A 13,928-nucleotide genomic window follows, 5' to 3' on the forward strand; every position below is an offset into this window, starting at 1 on the left:
CTGTGCAAGTGCTGAGCTTCCCAAGGATGGTGTATGGAGAGAAGGATGCACAGAGAGGTCAGCCAGAGGCTCCAAACTCAGCAAGAGGTAATGATCTGCCTAAATTATATGAGCTCTAGTAATGTCATTTAGCAGCAATAAGTCTCTGTTTTAATTAGAGTGACACTGTCCCAAATGGCCATTTTAACAAGGTTTAGAGATTCTGGACACAGAGCTTTCCTGCTTTTGCAGGCCATAATAACTAGTTAGTTGTGCATAAGGTCAAACAACAATATCTGGTCAGCAAAGTCTTCATTTTACAAAACAGCTTAGAATGGGATGAGCATATTATATAATTGTTGTAAAACTGGCTTCTCCATCTCTGCCTGCTGTTAATCCAAGAGGCACAGCTAACTAATAATTTCCCTAAAAGGAGCATCAGCATCCAGTTTTGGGGAAGGAGAAACCTTGGTAAATGCTCCAGCTGGTTGGAGGTACCAAGCAGTGCCATGATCCCCACAGCTGCAAGCACAGGGGAACCTGGCTCTAGCAAGGGCAATGGTCCCTCCTGCTCATGGCTGAGCTCCCTCCTTCAGCAGCAGGGACCAGGATGGCTGTGATTTGGTGGCCTGGGATCCAGGGGGCCAGGAGCTCTGCATCCACCATGGGACAATGCTGAGCTCTCCCCTGGTGAGATCTCTTAGATGCGAAGTTTAGAGTAGTGGTACTTACTCCTTCTGGAAGGCATCAGATGAGAGCTGTACGGGATTTGAGAGGAAAAGCCATAAAATCTGACAGAGATAAGCTTATGAGTGAAACCTGCAGTGTTACTGCCCTTTATGTGTCCATTCTGCATCTCAGGTGAAATATTTGGCATCTTTGAATCATAACGAGAAAGAGCTAACTTCTGTCTCCAGCTTTTCTATGGAAGTATTTTTCACGCAATTTTGCACCTTTTTGTTGTTGAGGTTTTCTTTTCTTGCAGTAATTCCTCCAAAAATCTTTCCATGTAATGTTTAGGTAACTATGCCTTGAACTTTAATAGTTTGGGGAACTTTTCTTATTGCTAGTACTTGGCAGCTCACTGAGAAACACAGTAAGATAGAACTCTCCTACTGAAATCATATCAGACATCCCAGGATTTCTTCTGATAGTACCCATGCTATTCTGCTTTATTTTTGCTGGCCTGATTTTCTGCTGAAAAAAGTAAGGTTGCTACTAAAAATTAAGGTTATTCTCTCTTTTATTTTCTAATGTGAACTTCTCTACACAACTATGTAACAGCAACAACAACAATAATAATAATAATAATAATATTGAAAAATCTTTTAGCATTATTTATTGTTGACTTTGTCTTGCCTAGAAAAGCAAGTTTCTGAACTTTAGTCAAGCAAACAGATAGAGATAGCTGGCATCTAAAATCAATAAAAGACAAGTGGAGTGCAATTCATGGCTTCTTTGTAAGTCAAACGTTCCAGCCCCAAAATAAACATCTGTAAAATAAAAGGTCATTTTCCTTGGGCATCACATGTGAAAAATACCTGAGGGCAAATAAATGTGGGGATCACGTTCTTATCAACTCTTTCTGTTAATAATAGCCTGGTCACTGGGGACAGTCTGTTAGTGTTGGCCCACTGGGTCAGATAAACAATCCTGAGTCTCTGCCTCTCTTCCCCCGCTGTGACCTGGCCCATCTGCTTCTCTCTGGCCATATGGTACAGAACTATGTGGGACTGGAGACATTATAGTTTTATGCATCTCAATGCTCTTTGCTTTCATTGAAGTTTTGCTGACATGACATTCCTTTGAATATTCCTGGACAAAAGTGGGGTTTGTTTTGGTGTTGGTTTTCATCTCAGAGCATGAATGAACACCGAGGTTTAAATCAACAGATGAGATTTGTAACAGACACATCAGGTGGGTAGGAAGGCTGGCTTCATATTTCCTCCAGTTTACCTTTAATGAAATATTATTTTTCCTGATCTTAACAACTCAAAGAGAGTCCAGCACATGAAAAAGAGCACATTTTGCTTGTTTTTTGTCATAAATAAGCTCAGTCTAACAGACTGCTTGAGTGTCATGGAGGAAGCACAGTCTGACCTGAAAGCTGTAAGACTGCTTTAGAAAAAGTGAAGAAATTAAACCCACTAGGACAAACTGTGCATAGATCAGACATTCCTCTCCTTCTCCAAATGAGGCAAGGGGGTTTCTGAGATGCTGCAGTTCTCTGCCTTGCTGTTGTTGAGGTCTCAACCCCAAACACAGCTCATGGGGCCTGTCAGCCATGCTCTGGCAGTGCTGCCCCTCAGAGATCATCTGGCCAGCAGAACGTGGCCTCAGAGCCTCCCTGAAGGAGCCATCCCATTTTCCAATCAGTCCTTGTGTAGGGAGAACACACAGGTATATCCTCCACTGAGGGCACCTTGCAAATGTCCAATTAGGCCTAATGACAGCTCAGCCCAGGCATCAAAGGAGGGAGAGACAACAGCAAATGCACAGTACTCCTCAATGATCCCTTTACCAAGAGGAAGATGTAATTATTTTGTGGTTTTTGACATAATAAAGCCTATATGTGCATCCTGCACTCAGCATCCTAGGGTCCCTCTCTGCTGGGACCTGTGGACATTGCAGCCACCACATGCATGGCACAGGCCTGAATTAGAAAAGTAAAATGGGGATTGTTGTACAAATATTACTATAACAAGCTGATTTACAAATTCTCTGAGGTAAGTACTCAATAACACAGTTGTCTTTCAGTTTCTGTAAAACTCTAAATAGAAATAAACCCCCAAACAGTGAAGTCCATATTCATGTCACTCCCTGCCCTTCTGTTTCTCGAAGTGTCCCCTCATCTTTTCACCTGTAGTCCCATAGAATATGTCATGCTAAAGTCCAGAGAATTATAAAATCAGTGAGTGTCCTCAGAAGAATACAAGGTTTTAGGCTCTGTTTTCACTTTACCAATCAATTCTGTTAGTTCTAGGGAGGTGCCTAAAATTCATTCATTAAAAAAAATAAAAACATCATGACAGGCTCTAAAAATCTAGAGATTTAGTGTCTGAGGCTGTGTTTAATGCCTAGAAGTCAGAAATTAAAGAACAGATTTTCATGGAGCATCTGAAAATTCAGATGTGATTGAGAGTCTCAGTGCTGGAATTTGATGTAGATAGGCTGCCTTTCCTGCCAGACAAAGAGCTCGACCACCTGCTGCCTCTGTAAAATAGACCCCCAACCACATGATGTCAGAGTGAGTTTTGCCATGTCCTGGCCCAGCATTTAATGGATCAAAATGTGTAAGTCCATCACCCTCTGCTGCTGAGTCTGTATGTGCTGTAAGGATGCTAGCAGCACCGTGGAGGGAGAAACGGGAAATAAAGAGGGAGGAAGGCAGACAGCCTCATCCTCCTCTCCACTCGCCCTGTTCACCAGTGAAGCAAGACTCCCACTACCTGAAAAGCAATACTATTCTCTGCATTAATATCTTCCTGATTCCTCTGTGGCTGGGAAAATTTTACACGTAGAAATCAGGGTTTAGAACCTACTAAGCAGAATGTCATTTCACAAGTTGTTTTGCACCGCAGTAGTTATTGTAGAGCAATCCTTGCTGCCCTGCTGCTAAAGGGAAATCCATATTCCTCCCACAATCCCAGGTTTCACTCTCACTTACCTCTTTTCCCTTTGGAGAAACTAATACTCTGGCCTAGATTGCATGTTCTGGGGAAGGCTTTCACAGCCTGATTTGCAAAGGAAAAGAACAAAACCCCACCCCAAAAATCTCCCAAGACAAAAATTAACAGCAGGTAAGAATGTGGCACGTTTCTTGGGTGATATGATAGCATTTACCATGACATTGTTATTTCCTCTAAACAGGCTACTCCTTTCAGCAGAGGTGAGGAGGGAATAGATGAAAGAAAAAAAATGTTTACTTGGCAGCTGCATCCAGTGCTGTCTCAGAAATCCTCTGGACCAGGGACTTCTTGTATTCGGGGCTATGTGGAGGTGTTTTAAGATTCCCAGAATACACAGATGTTATATTGTATGCATCCTATCACAGAATTCCATAAGAAATATGAATAATTGCTAAAGTGAGTTCCTCAACAACGTGCAACAATCTTGTCATAGCCATGATCTACCTCCCTCTCTACAGCATCTTTGTTAAAATGTGCAAATAGAGTTACAAAAAGTTTCAGAATAATGTGCTATTAAGAGTTTATGTAGTCTTATGTTTCAATCAAGAAACGTCTTCTTAGTTTGCAGTATGATGCGTACCTGTCGTCCTTCATAACCTATTGTGGAACTAAAGTGGCTATTGCAGTATACTTTTCACGATTTAAGAAGACATTCTAACAAAACCCACAATGCCAAATAAAAGTGCAAATGCCAAATACTGATCTATTCCCAAAAATTATTCTAATCCCAAATGCACATTGCTTGTCTCACCACTTCACTCCCTGGTGGGAGAACTTTCACAAGTGCCCTGGGCCTGTAAGCCTTTAGGAGCCATACTGTGTATTTTTGAACAGTTAATACTTTAATATATCCTATACTGTGTATAGCCTATAACAACCTTCAGTAACAGAATTTCTTGTAGGAAATCAGACTCATGCTAATCCAGTATCCTGATGCAAAGAAGGACCATATACGTCGTTCCACTGAATGATGCAGGCAGCCCAGGAGCTGCTGATTAGGATATAATGTGCTCTTGGGGAAAGCTCTTCCCAAATCCATGGAAGGGATGATGCCCTCAAGCCAGAGCTCATGTCTCATTGTGACTGTTTGCTTCTAATGCTCGATAGTTTGATTCTGTGTTCTCTTCCCAAATTAGTATTGAGTGACCAATCAAACAAACCAGAGGTTTGAACAAGATTGGAGTGAAGTTGGATTAATAGATCATGTTAAGTACTGGGGAGAGAGGCTGATGAAGGAGCACAGAAAGTGGGTGAGTGGTGGCTTCCTTGTGGACTCATTTACAAACATCTTAATAGAAGAGTGATTCTTTTTACTGTTCTCTTTTTCATTTTCTAATGTGAACTTCTCTATACAAAATCTACTCTTAACACAGGTTTATTTTCATCCTTAGATATAAAAATCTCTATTACTGCCTCAACCCCCAGTCAGGATTTCTTATGGCTTGTCAACATAGGAATGAAACCAAAATCGCTTTGACACACATCATGTACAGTACAAAGACTGAGATGGGCTCCGAGCTTGAACTTGTGCTAAGCTGAGTAATACTAGACTGTTATCTTGTCATTAAGAATTGCTTTGAGTCCCTATCTGTCCAGCAACTCTAATTAATGATCATTTAACTGTACTGTCAGCCCCGTTTAAATCTGAGTGTTGCCAGTTGCTTCCTTCATGCGGGCAGCCAATAGGTGCTGGGGGAGTCGCTCATGCATGGCATTGTCCCAGTGGCGCTGGGCCTATAGCATCCCAGTTTAATAGGGCATTCAGGGCTCATTAGAGAGGAAACACATCAGGAGTGACCGCTCCACTGCCACACGTTGCAGCTAATAGCCTCGCCGAACAGAATCGTTTCTGTTTCTGCTCACTTGTTTTTGAATCCTTTCAATGTCAACAAGTGGTCATGTCGGCAGGAGCCTGCCATTCTCCCCAACAGTTTTATCCGTTGCTCTCCTGAGCCAGACTTGTGTCCTCCTCCATTGTTCCAGCCACAATGGAGCCTGAGCAATCACAAAGGCTTCACAGCCATTCATCATCAGCTCACGAATTCTGGGGTTGAGATTACCCGCCAAACTTTTGGGCCATCGTTTTGGCATGATGTGTGAATGCCCATGAAGTACAAATAGTTTCTGAAGTTTACACTTTTGTTGCAAATGCATAGAATGTTGGTGGGGGGCTGAGACGAGGGGACTAGATGGAGGGAAAGAAGAGGAAATAAAATCCAACGTTGCTCTGGCTAAAAATAGACAAGATCCTGTAGAGGGAAGATAAGAGACAATGAGATTTCTGCTGGAACGAGAGGTGTAGAAAGGAGCAACCAGGGAAATGAAGGTGTGTCCAAAAATGTATGATCACCCTTTTGGCTCACAGATTTGGAAACAATCCCTTGGCTTTGGCAAGGAGGCACAGGCAGCTCTTGCATTGCTGAGATCCGGGAAATATGGGGAGAGGATGCCCCTGGGTGAGCTCCTCTCCTTCCATTCATGCCAATAACCAGCATTTTTCCTGGTTCCTGGAAACACAACTGGCAAAACGTTTCCTGGAAGCACACACCTGATGCTTGGTATTTGTATTAGGTTAGCATTTAGACCTTGTTGTGCTGAATGGAGAATGAATGGATGTTTCACACCTGTAAACATGAGATTTGAAAATGTAATTGCTTTACCAGCATCATAATGCTAAAGTCAGAGAGGAGAATCAAAGCTATACCATGTGTGTGTGTGTTTGTCAGTTTATTTTATGTGTTACATCCATGGTGTTGTGTTCTTCTCTACATCACAAGTGCTGGGCTGAATCCCACCTGCTTGGCTGCTAGGCAAATCAGACATTAATTTATATAATACTGACTGCTGCCCAGGCATACTGCCTGCACCCCAAGCATCCTCCAGATGATGCACTGGGGATGATGCAGAAGGAGTGCAGTGTCCATGGTGTTTAACAATGCCTTTGGACGTTGGCTAGCCACAGGGGACAGAGCTTGCTGCACCCTTCCACCTCTTCCTTACCATGCTCTCTTTTAGGCAGTTCCCATTGTGCTGATTTTTCCTGAGTCAGGACTAATGGCTACATTCCAGTCAAGAGAATTTGATTTGGAAATTTTTGACATCATTTGGAAATCCTTGTGAGTACCCTACAGTCTTTTCCTCATTTTAACATGCCAGGAAGTTACAACGAAATTCAAAACTGTTCACAAGAAAAGTGAAGGTGATTTATTTTTGTCTGTCACTGAAAAATTAAGTTTTTCATAAACCACAATCATAGCCAAAGATGCTTCTCAGTGCAAGCACTGAGAAATTGTCTCCTATTCCATTTTGCACTGTATATCAACTAGAGACTTCTCTTTTTACCTACTGCAATAATCAGAATGGGAAAAAAATTGACTGCCTTTATCCTTTTTTCATAACAGGTCAGTATCCACTTTATGACCCAGATTATTATTATATAAGTACCAAGAAGCATTGCATGTGTTTCAAACACATTTCCTGACAAAAGTTTTGGGTGTAAAGCTGAAGTGGTCTCCGACATCAAAGGTAATGAAAAACACTATGGGCATTTTTAGGCCATGTTTTATGTGATTATTGTCATTCAAAAACAGTTGCAAACCACTGATTGTGTAAGTATTTGTGTTTCCTGTTGTCACATTAAGATCTGCAGTTACAAAGGAGTGGCTTTGGAAAGTGGGTTGTCTATGAGATTCACAGTCATCTATTGGAGAGTTGCACCCAACCAATACTGCAGCAGAGCAGGGGATTCTTCTTGTCTTGCAGAATTTTGCATGCTGCTGATGGGCACAGGGATCACTGATTGTCTTGTCTTTCAGACAAGATAAGCAGGAGAATATTACAACAAGGAATCTCAGCAGATTTAGATGTAATCTAAGTGTGTTCCAGACATCAGGACATTAATGGGCATACTCATGTCAGCACAACATCTTTAGGGATCCTCAGAAATACTAGAACAGGGACCCCACCTGTCCATGAGGTTAGGCAGCAGCTTTGCAGAATTTATGCATAGATGTGTGTAGTGGTGCAATGGAGTAAAACCCTGACTGTGGTAAACCAGAGGGGGTTTTGGCCTCAGTGTGTTTTCAGGTACTTGTCCCAGTCAATCCTACCAGACTCATAATGGTATGCATCTATTCAAGCTTTTCAAAGACAGAATTTTTCTTTTTTCCTTTCTTTCTTTTTTTTTTTTTTTTTATTTTCCCTCTCTAAAGCTGCTTAGGAAAGAGGTAACTGCTCCTTTTCACAGTCAAAGCAGGATATTCTGAACAGAATGTTAACTAGACTTGGGGCCAGACTGAAGAAGGGTTTGAGCAGTTTTCAGATCTGGGTTTTTGTCTTCAGGATCATACGTAATAATATAGAAGGGAAAGGGTATCTGGAAAATTTGTAGATATCATACTTTGAAGTTTCTTTAGTTATCCTAAGAGTTGGAAGTTTTCTCTAAGAGAAAGGAAATCATTCTGTGTAAAATTTTCTTTTTTTTCTTTTTTTCAGTTGTTCTGTTGCTGTTGAATTTTGCAGCAATTTTATGAGATTGTTGATTAGTTGAATGGACTTGAAGGCTTTGGAATTGAAAATGTTTCAGGCTGGGTAGGTAAAGCATTCTGGTGCTCTTTACAAAGCTCTTCTCTGCCATGCATGTAGCCCTCTACTGCTAGATACCAGACCTCTCAAGTCCTAGTCCTGCAAACACTTAACTGAATGCATCTGCCTAAACATAAACTAGTCCTTTGCTTAAAAATCTGCATGTTTTGATGAGGTTTTGTTATTCTGAAAGAGAAATTCAGTGAAATTTATGTGAATGCCTAAATTTGTAGATTTGGAGAATGCATATGGACAGAGCAGTAAACTGAAATATATGCCTGCCTCAAAAAATGGAGGTTTCTCACTTAAAAATGCCTTTATTCATAGATTCTAAAATCACATCTAAACACATACTGTTTCACTGCATAGAGAGATGATGATTGGAAGTTGGTTTTTTTAAGTATAATTTCAAATGAAAGTAGGAGGCAAATATTCTGAACTATACTGAGCACCTGACTAGGGGCAAGCTTTGTTCCTGAGACCAACCACATCAGTGAACGATATTGATTTCTTGTACCAGATCCCACACTGGTATTTCAAAATGCCACATCTGAACTGTGGCTTCTTATCATCAGCATTTCTTATCATCAGCATTTCTTATCACATTTTTCAGTGGTGAGTAAGAAAATTGAGCACCTGATATGTGACATAGGTAAGTAAGAACCCAAGTCTGGTGTTGCTCAGTCTTACTTTGCATTCTGCATTTCCCTGCAACTGTTGTTTTTTAGGCCAAAAAGTTATATCTAGCTTGAGTCAAATCTCCCTTAGCTCTGTATTGATGCAGAAGTTCATGATATGTTCTTTTGTTTCTTTGCTTCATATCTGAAACTTCTGGGTTCAGATAGTAATATTTATGCAGGGGAGTAACCTTAGATATAACAATAGCACAAGATAGCTTAAGGGAGAGGGGAAGCTTAGGCTTCAGTAACAGCCCCAGGGAACTGATGAAAGGGTTAATATAACGATCAAGCATTAGGCAATCCACTTTTCACTGCTGCCTGCTCCTCTGAACATGGGGGATTGCTGTTGATTCAGAGTTCTACGGCTTCAAAAGTGAAAATCCTTTCCCCCTTTCTATGGATCTGATTTTTGTGACTTGAGAGTAGTTCGGATTATCTGGTGAAAATCCAAGTGAGCAAAACCAAACCCTAAGTTCTAGTGCAAACTTTGTGCTTTAGTTGTTAGTTTCTCTTTTTTCTTTCTTTTTCTTAGGGCAAGTAACTTAAAGAATAGCCTTTCCTTGTTGATTGCTCTACCATTCATCGGACAGCATATGGTTTTTGTCTTGGGAATCATCCAACATGTCACAAAGGCAGTGATACTGGACAGTTACTAGGCAGCTTTTGTATACTTTGGGGATAGGGGAAGATGGTATTTTAATAGATTTCCTTGGGGATCTCTTAGAAGGCTAATTTAATTGTTGAAATCAAATTTTGGGCTCCTGTCACAAATCATTACTTTATCTTTCATCCATCTATTCCCTTGTTGTTCAAACTAATAAAACATGCACACTGCTCTCCATTCATGTGACCCCCTTCATACGTTTTTAACTGGTAACCCTGGCTAATAATGGGTAGGTGGTCTGTTCCTGGGGGAGAATTTTTTGGAAGGAATGGATAGTTTCTCTAGCTACCACATCAACAAGGGTGGCAACTCTCATTCACTTAAGATTCAAAGCTACAGAACCACATGAGTGTTGGTGAAATTCAAACATAAAATGCCTCAAAGAGGAGGATGCAATCTGGGGCACCCCCTCAAATATTTGCATTCTGGATTCTGGCAGGCAGATTCTGGGCAACTGAGTCATTGGTGAAGGGATCTCGAGACCCTTCTTGGTGAAACCATTTGTCACCATTGCTATGGTAGCATTTAATCACTTCCAGCTTTCACTCAATAATGCTCTCAGAAGACAGATTGGTGAATATTCCTGCAGCTGTTTGATTGAAGCCTCTAAGATGAGGTGCATTAAGATGGTGGGAAGCAGCCTGTGGTCTCACTGCTCCAGCTGCTCCTCACCTGATCCAAGCAATGTGTCACCTGCAGAAACATATTCAGGCAGCACCTGCATCTATCCTGTCCCTGCTCTCCATTCTCCATAGTATTTCTCATTCCTTCAAGAACTTGCAGCTCCCTGCTAACACTTTGAGTGCTGCAGCTCTCCTGAGAATGCAAAAGTGGGGATCTTCATTCCAGCAATTTAGACAGCAAGGAGACAGGGATGAGGGATGAGGAGCTCGGAGCTGGCAGAGGCCTGTTAAGGCAAGAAAAAGCAGAGTTGGAGCAACATACCCTATGAGGTTGTTGGTGTAGTCTTGGGACATCCTTAACCTTTTGCTAACGCTCATCTGACCTTCAAACTTCTTAAATGTGATGCTTCAGCCTTCTGGTCATCCCTTGCATTTAGAAGTGGAGAATGGAAATGGTGCTTATTTCTCACTGTTCAAACACATTGCTCAAATGTCTCTGATTGTGTGAGTGATTGGGTTAAGTGATTGTGATTATTTATAGACAGGATTTCTGAGTAAGGCCCAGCTCTACTTGCATGGAGATAAGTGGGGTTTTAAAGAAAGGAATCACTGCATCATTCCAAAGTTCTCTTTAAGGCCCAGTGTTCCCTTTGCAGGCAGTGAACAAGCAGCATCCGTCCCTACTGTTAAGTATTTACCATGCAGAAAAACAGAAAACAGAATATTGAGGAGCATCAGATTCAAAAATAAAAATGTGTGTATGTTCAGACCAAGGAGGTAATAGGCAGCAGCTGCGTGCTGTTTGCTCACTCATTTATTTGCTGCAATTCTATGGTTACTTCTTGTTTTTCACAACAACATCCTTCTAATTCTGTTCCCTTTCTTCTTAAAAATATTCATTTGCCTTTTTGAACACAGAAAAATTGAATTTAGAAACACAATGAATCACTTAAATAACATTTAGATAGAACCCTTATCATCCTAGAATGGGAATCCTTGCAAGTTTATATGTGGGCTTCTAAAATAAAGAGATTTTTTCCTAGTTAATTTTGTGAAAACAAGGACAAATCTAGTGCTTTATGCACTCAGGAGCTGATGCCTGCTAATTGCAGTTCTTACACATTTCTTTATTCCCAGTGCTAAGAAAACCCTAGCTTTTTTTTTTTTTTTTTCTCATGTTTCATCAAAAATGTTTTTCTGGAACAAACCAAAACAAACAAAACCCAACCGGTCTTTTGTTGGTTGCTCCACTTCCCAAAAGGGTCCAGGGCACTCAGTGACACAGCATCTGTCTTAGATGCTATTGAAGGCATTCAGCCTCTAAATGCTCTTCCACTGACATTCTTTTATGCTGTGGTATTTGAAAAACTCATACAACAGGGCTCGACGAAAGGAAAAAGGCATCTTTTGAATAGGGTGGAAAATATTTAATCTTCTCTCTACCTGATTTATCTCTTAAATTCTCAGGAACTTGTCTGGAAAAGCCAAGTATCCATATATCCTTATTAAAATTAATGTTGTTTTTGCTATTAAAAACAGGTTATTGGAATAACCCCTGTACGATTTTAAATTTAAAGCTGAGGTCTTCAAGCCCAAGTGTCCTTTCACTAAATGTGTTCAGGATTAGACCCTAGATTTGTGCTGCTTATTTTGAATTCTGTGTTCACTACTTTTAAAAGAGAAAATGAATTAATACAATTTCTTCCTTAGCAAAGCCTGTGAACGAATGCTGGTCTTTTCAGCACTGTCCCTTTAAACCATGCAAGGTGTTTATTTTGTGTATGAAGAAAGACTTTACTGCTCTGGCTAACATAATCCTGACTGTGTGCAGAAATGGGCTGGGTGTGTGTGTGCGTGGAAAGAGGAAGGCCAATTGTTCTTTTTGTTTATAAAAACCTTTTTGTAAAGAGATTTTACTGTAGCCCTCTGTATTCTCCTTCATCACAGAGAAATCCAGTGAAATTGTATCTATTTCCTCAGACTGCTGTCCTAGATACCTTAACACCACACAGATAGTAGATGTGCTAAATGAGAGGGGATTTTTCTTTTTTTTTATCACCTCTGTGGAAGTGTTTGTTCTTGCATCTTTTATTTTACTTCATAAAAAGGGAGAAAAAAACCAACATAAAGAAAGAAAGAAAAAGAAAAACTTCACAGAACAGTAAACCTGAGACACGGATTCGAATGCCAGACAGTTGAATGAACAGGATAATCGGGGTATTTTTTTTGACAGGTGCGACAGCCTGCCTATGACTGGCATTATAATCATTACCATTTTAATAAGGCTCTAATAGGGGGGCCGATAATTCAATGGGGTGTGAGGATCCTAATTCAACTCCCAATCCCACATGAATGTGCTAGAATTTGTGGGCTTTGTTTTCCTCTTTTGTACCCCTGAATGCAAATAATTACTGGCTATAGATTCAAAAATTCTTAGAACTGGAAGCTAAATTAGCTCTCCTAATACTGCACAAGAATGTCAATACTCAGGGGGGAAAAAAAGGAAGTAAGTGGTTTTTGGTTGTTTTTTTGTATTACACTTGTGGTACTGCAAAGGTTCTTTAGCTTAAGTGGTTTGGTTGGCAGTGTGAATAATACCAGCACTGTTTGTAAAGGACGTGCAGCTCTCTTTTCCCCTGCTCTCCCCAAAAGGAAAAGTAAATATATTTGTCTGAAAATCATTTCTGGAAAATCATATGCTGCTTTCTACCTGCCTTTTTTGTTGATGTTGCCTCGCTCTGCTCCAGATGTGTCTGTCCTCTCTGTATTGTTTCAGCAGGGGCAAGTGGCATGGTCAGAATCTCTGGCTGTGCTTTCACAGCAGCCCTGTGGGCAGTAAAGCAGTCAGTTTATCCCATTCAGAGGATCCCACAACACAATTTCAAATCCCAAACCACACTGTGGTTTGAGGCTGAGTGCTGAAGGTAGCCTCTGGATGCAGGAGCTGCTCAACATTTAAGAGTGTTTCCAAATGTAAGAGAGTGCACCCATCTCTGCTTAGGACACCACTTACATTTGTTTAAGAGAATTTGAGTAGATATTTTAAAACCCAGGAGTTTAGGGGTCAGCAGCTCTCCTTCCTTGCTCTTACCAACTCCTACCATGTGTCTGACAGAGGATACAGGACCAGGTTAGGAGGAATAGACTCCTCTCTCTGTTAACAACCAGAACAAAAAACCTTTTATTTTTTTGTCCCTGCTGACCTATGCAATGAATTTCTCTATTCATTTGTGATCAATAATATATAGAATTATTTCTGTCTAATGACCAACAGTGCTACATAGGACAAGTCTTTGAAAAACTGAGAGGGATATTTCCATATAACCCCTTGCAGCTGGAATCAGCTTCTCCCACCCCCTATTTCTGATCCTAAATTAGCTGTGGAGTCTTGCCATGCTTTCAGTCCTCTTTCTCTTTCTGCACATGCATTGCCTGATGTGTAAGGAATATGACCAGCACTTGGTGTATAAGGGAGTAAAAGATAAACAAAGGCCCTTCATGTCATGTAAGAGTGGGAAATAACTGAGGTGGACAAACCGATCTGTGAAAACCAGCCTGAACCTTTGCCCCAAACTGAAATGCAGAGTTTTGGAGCTTGGCCAGAATCTGGTTAATATTTCTCCCTCTCTGTCTTTTAATGGTATTTATGGTTTTGCAGCACTTCCTGGTTTCATCTGGGTCCAAAAGCAGGAGACTGAAATATCATTGA

This window comes from Zonotrichia albicollis, chromosome 4 (assembly GCF_047830755.1).
Source record: "Zonotrichia albicollis isolate bZonAlb1 chromosome 4, bZonAlb1.hap1, whole genome shotgun sequence".
Taxonomy (NCBI): domain Eukaryota; kingdom Metazoa; phylum Chordata; class Aves; order Passeriformes; family Passerellidae; genus Zonotrichia; species Zonotrichia albicollis.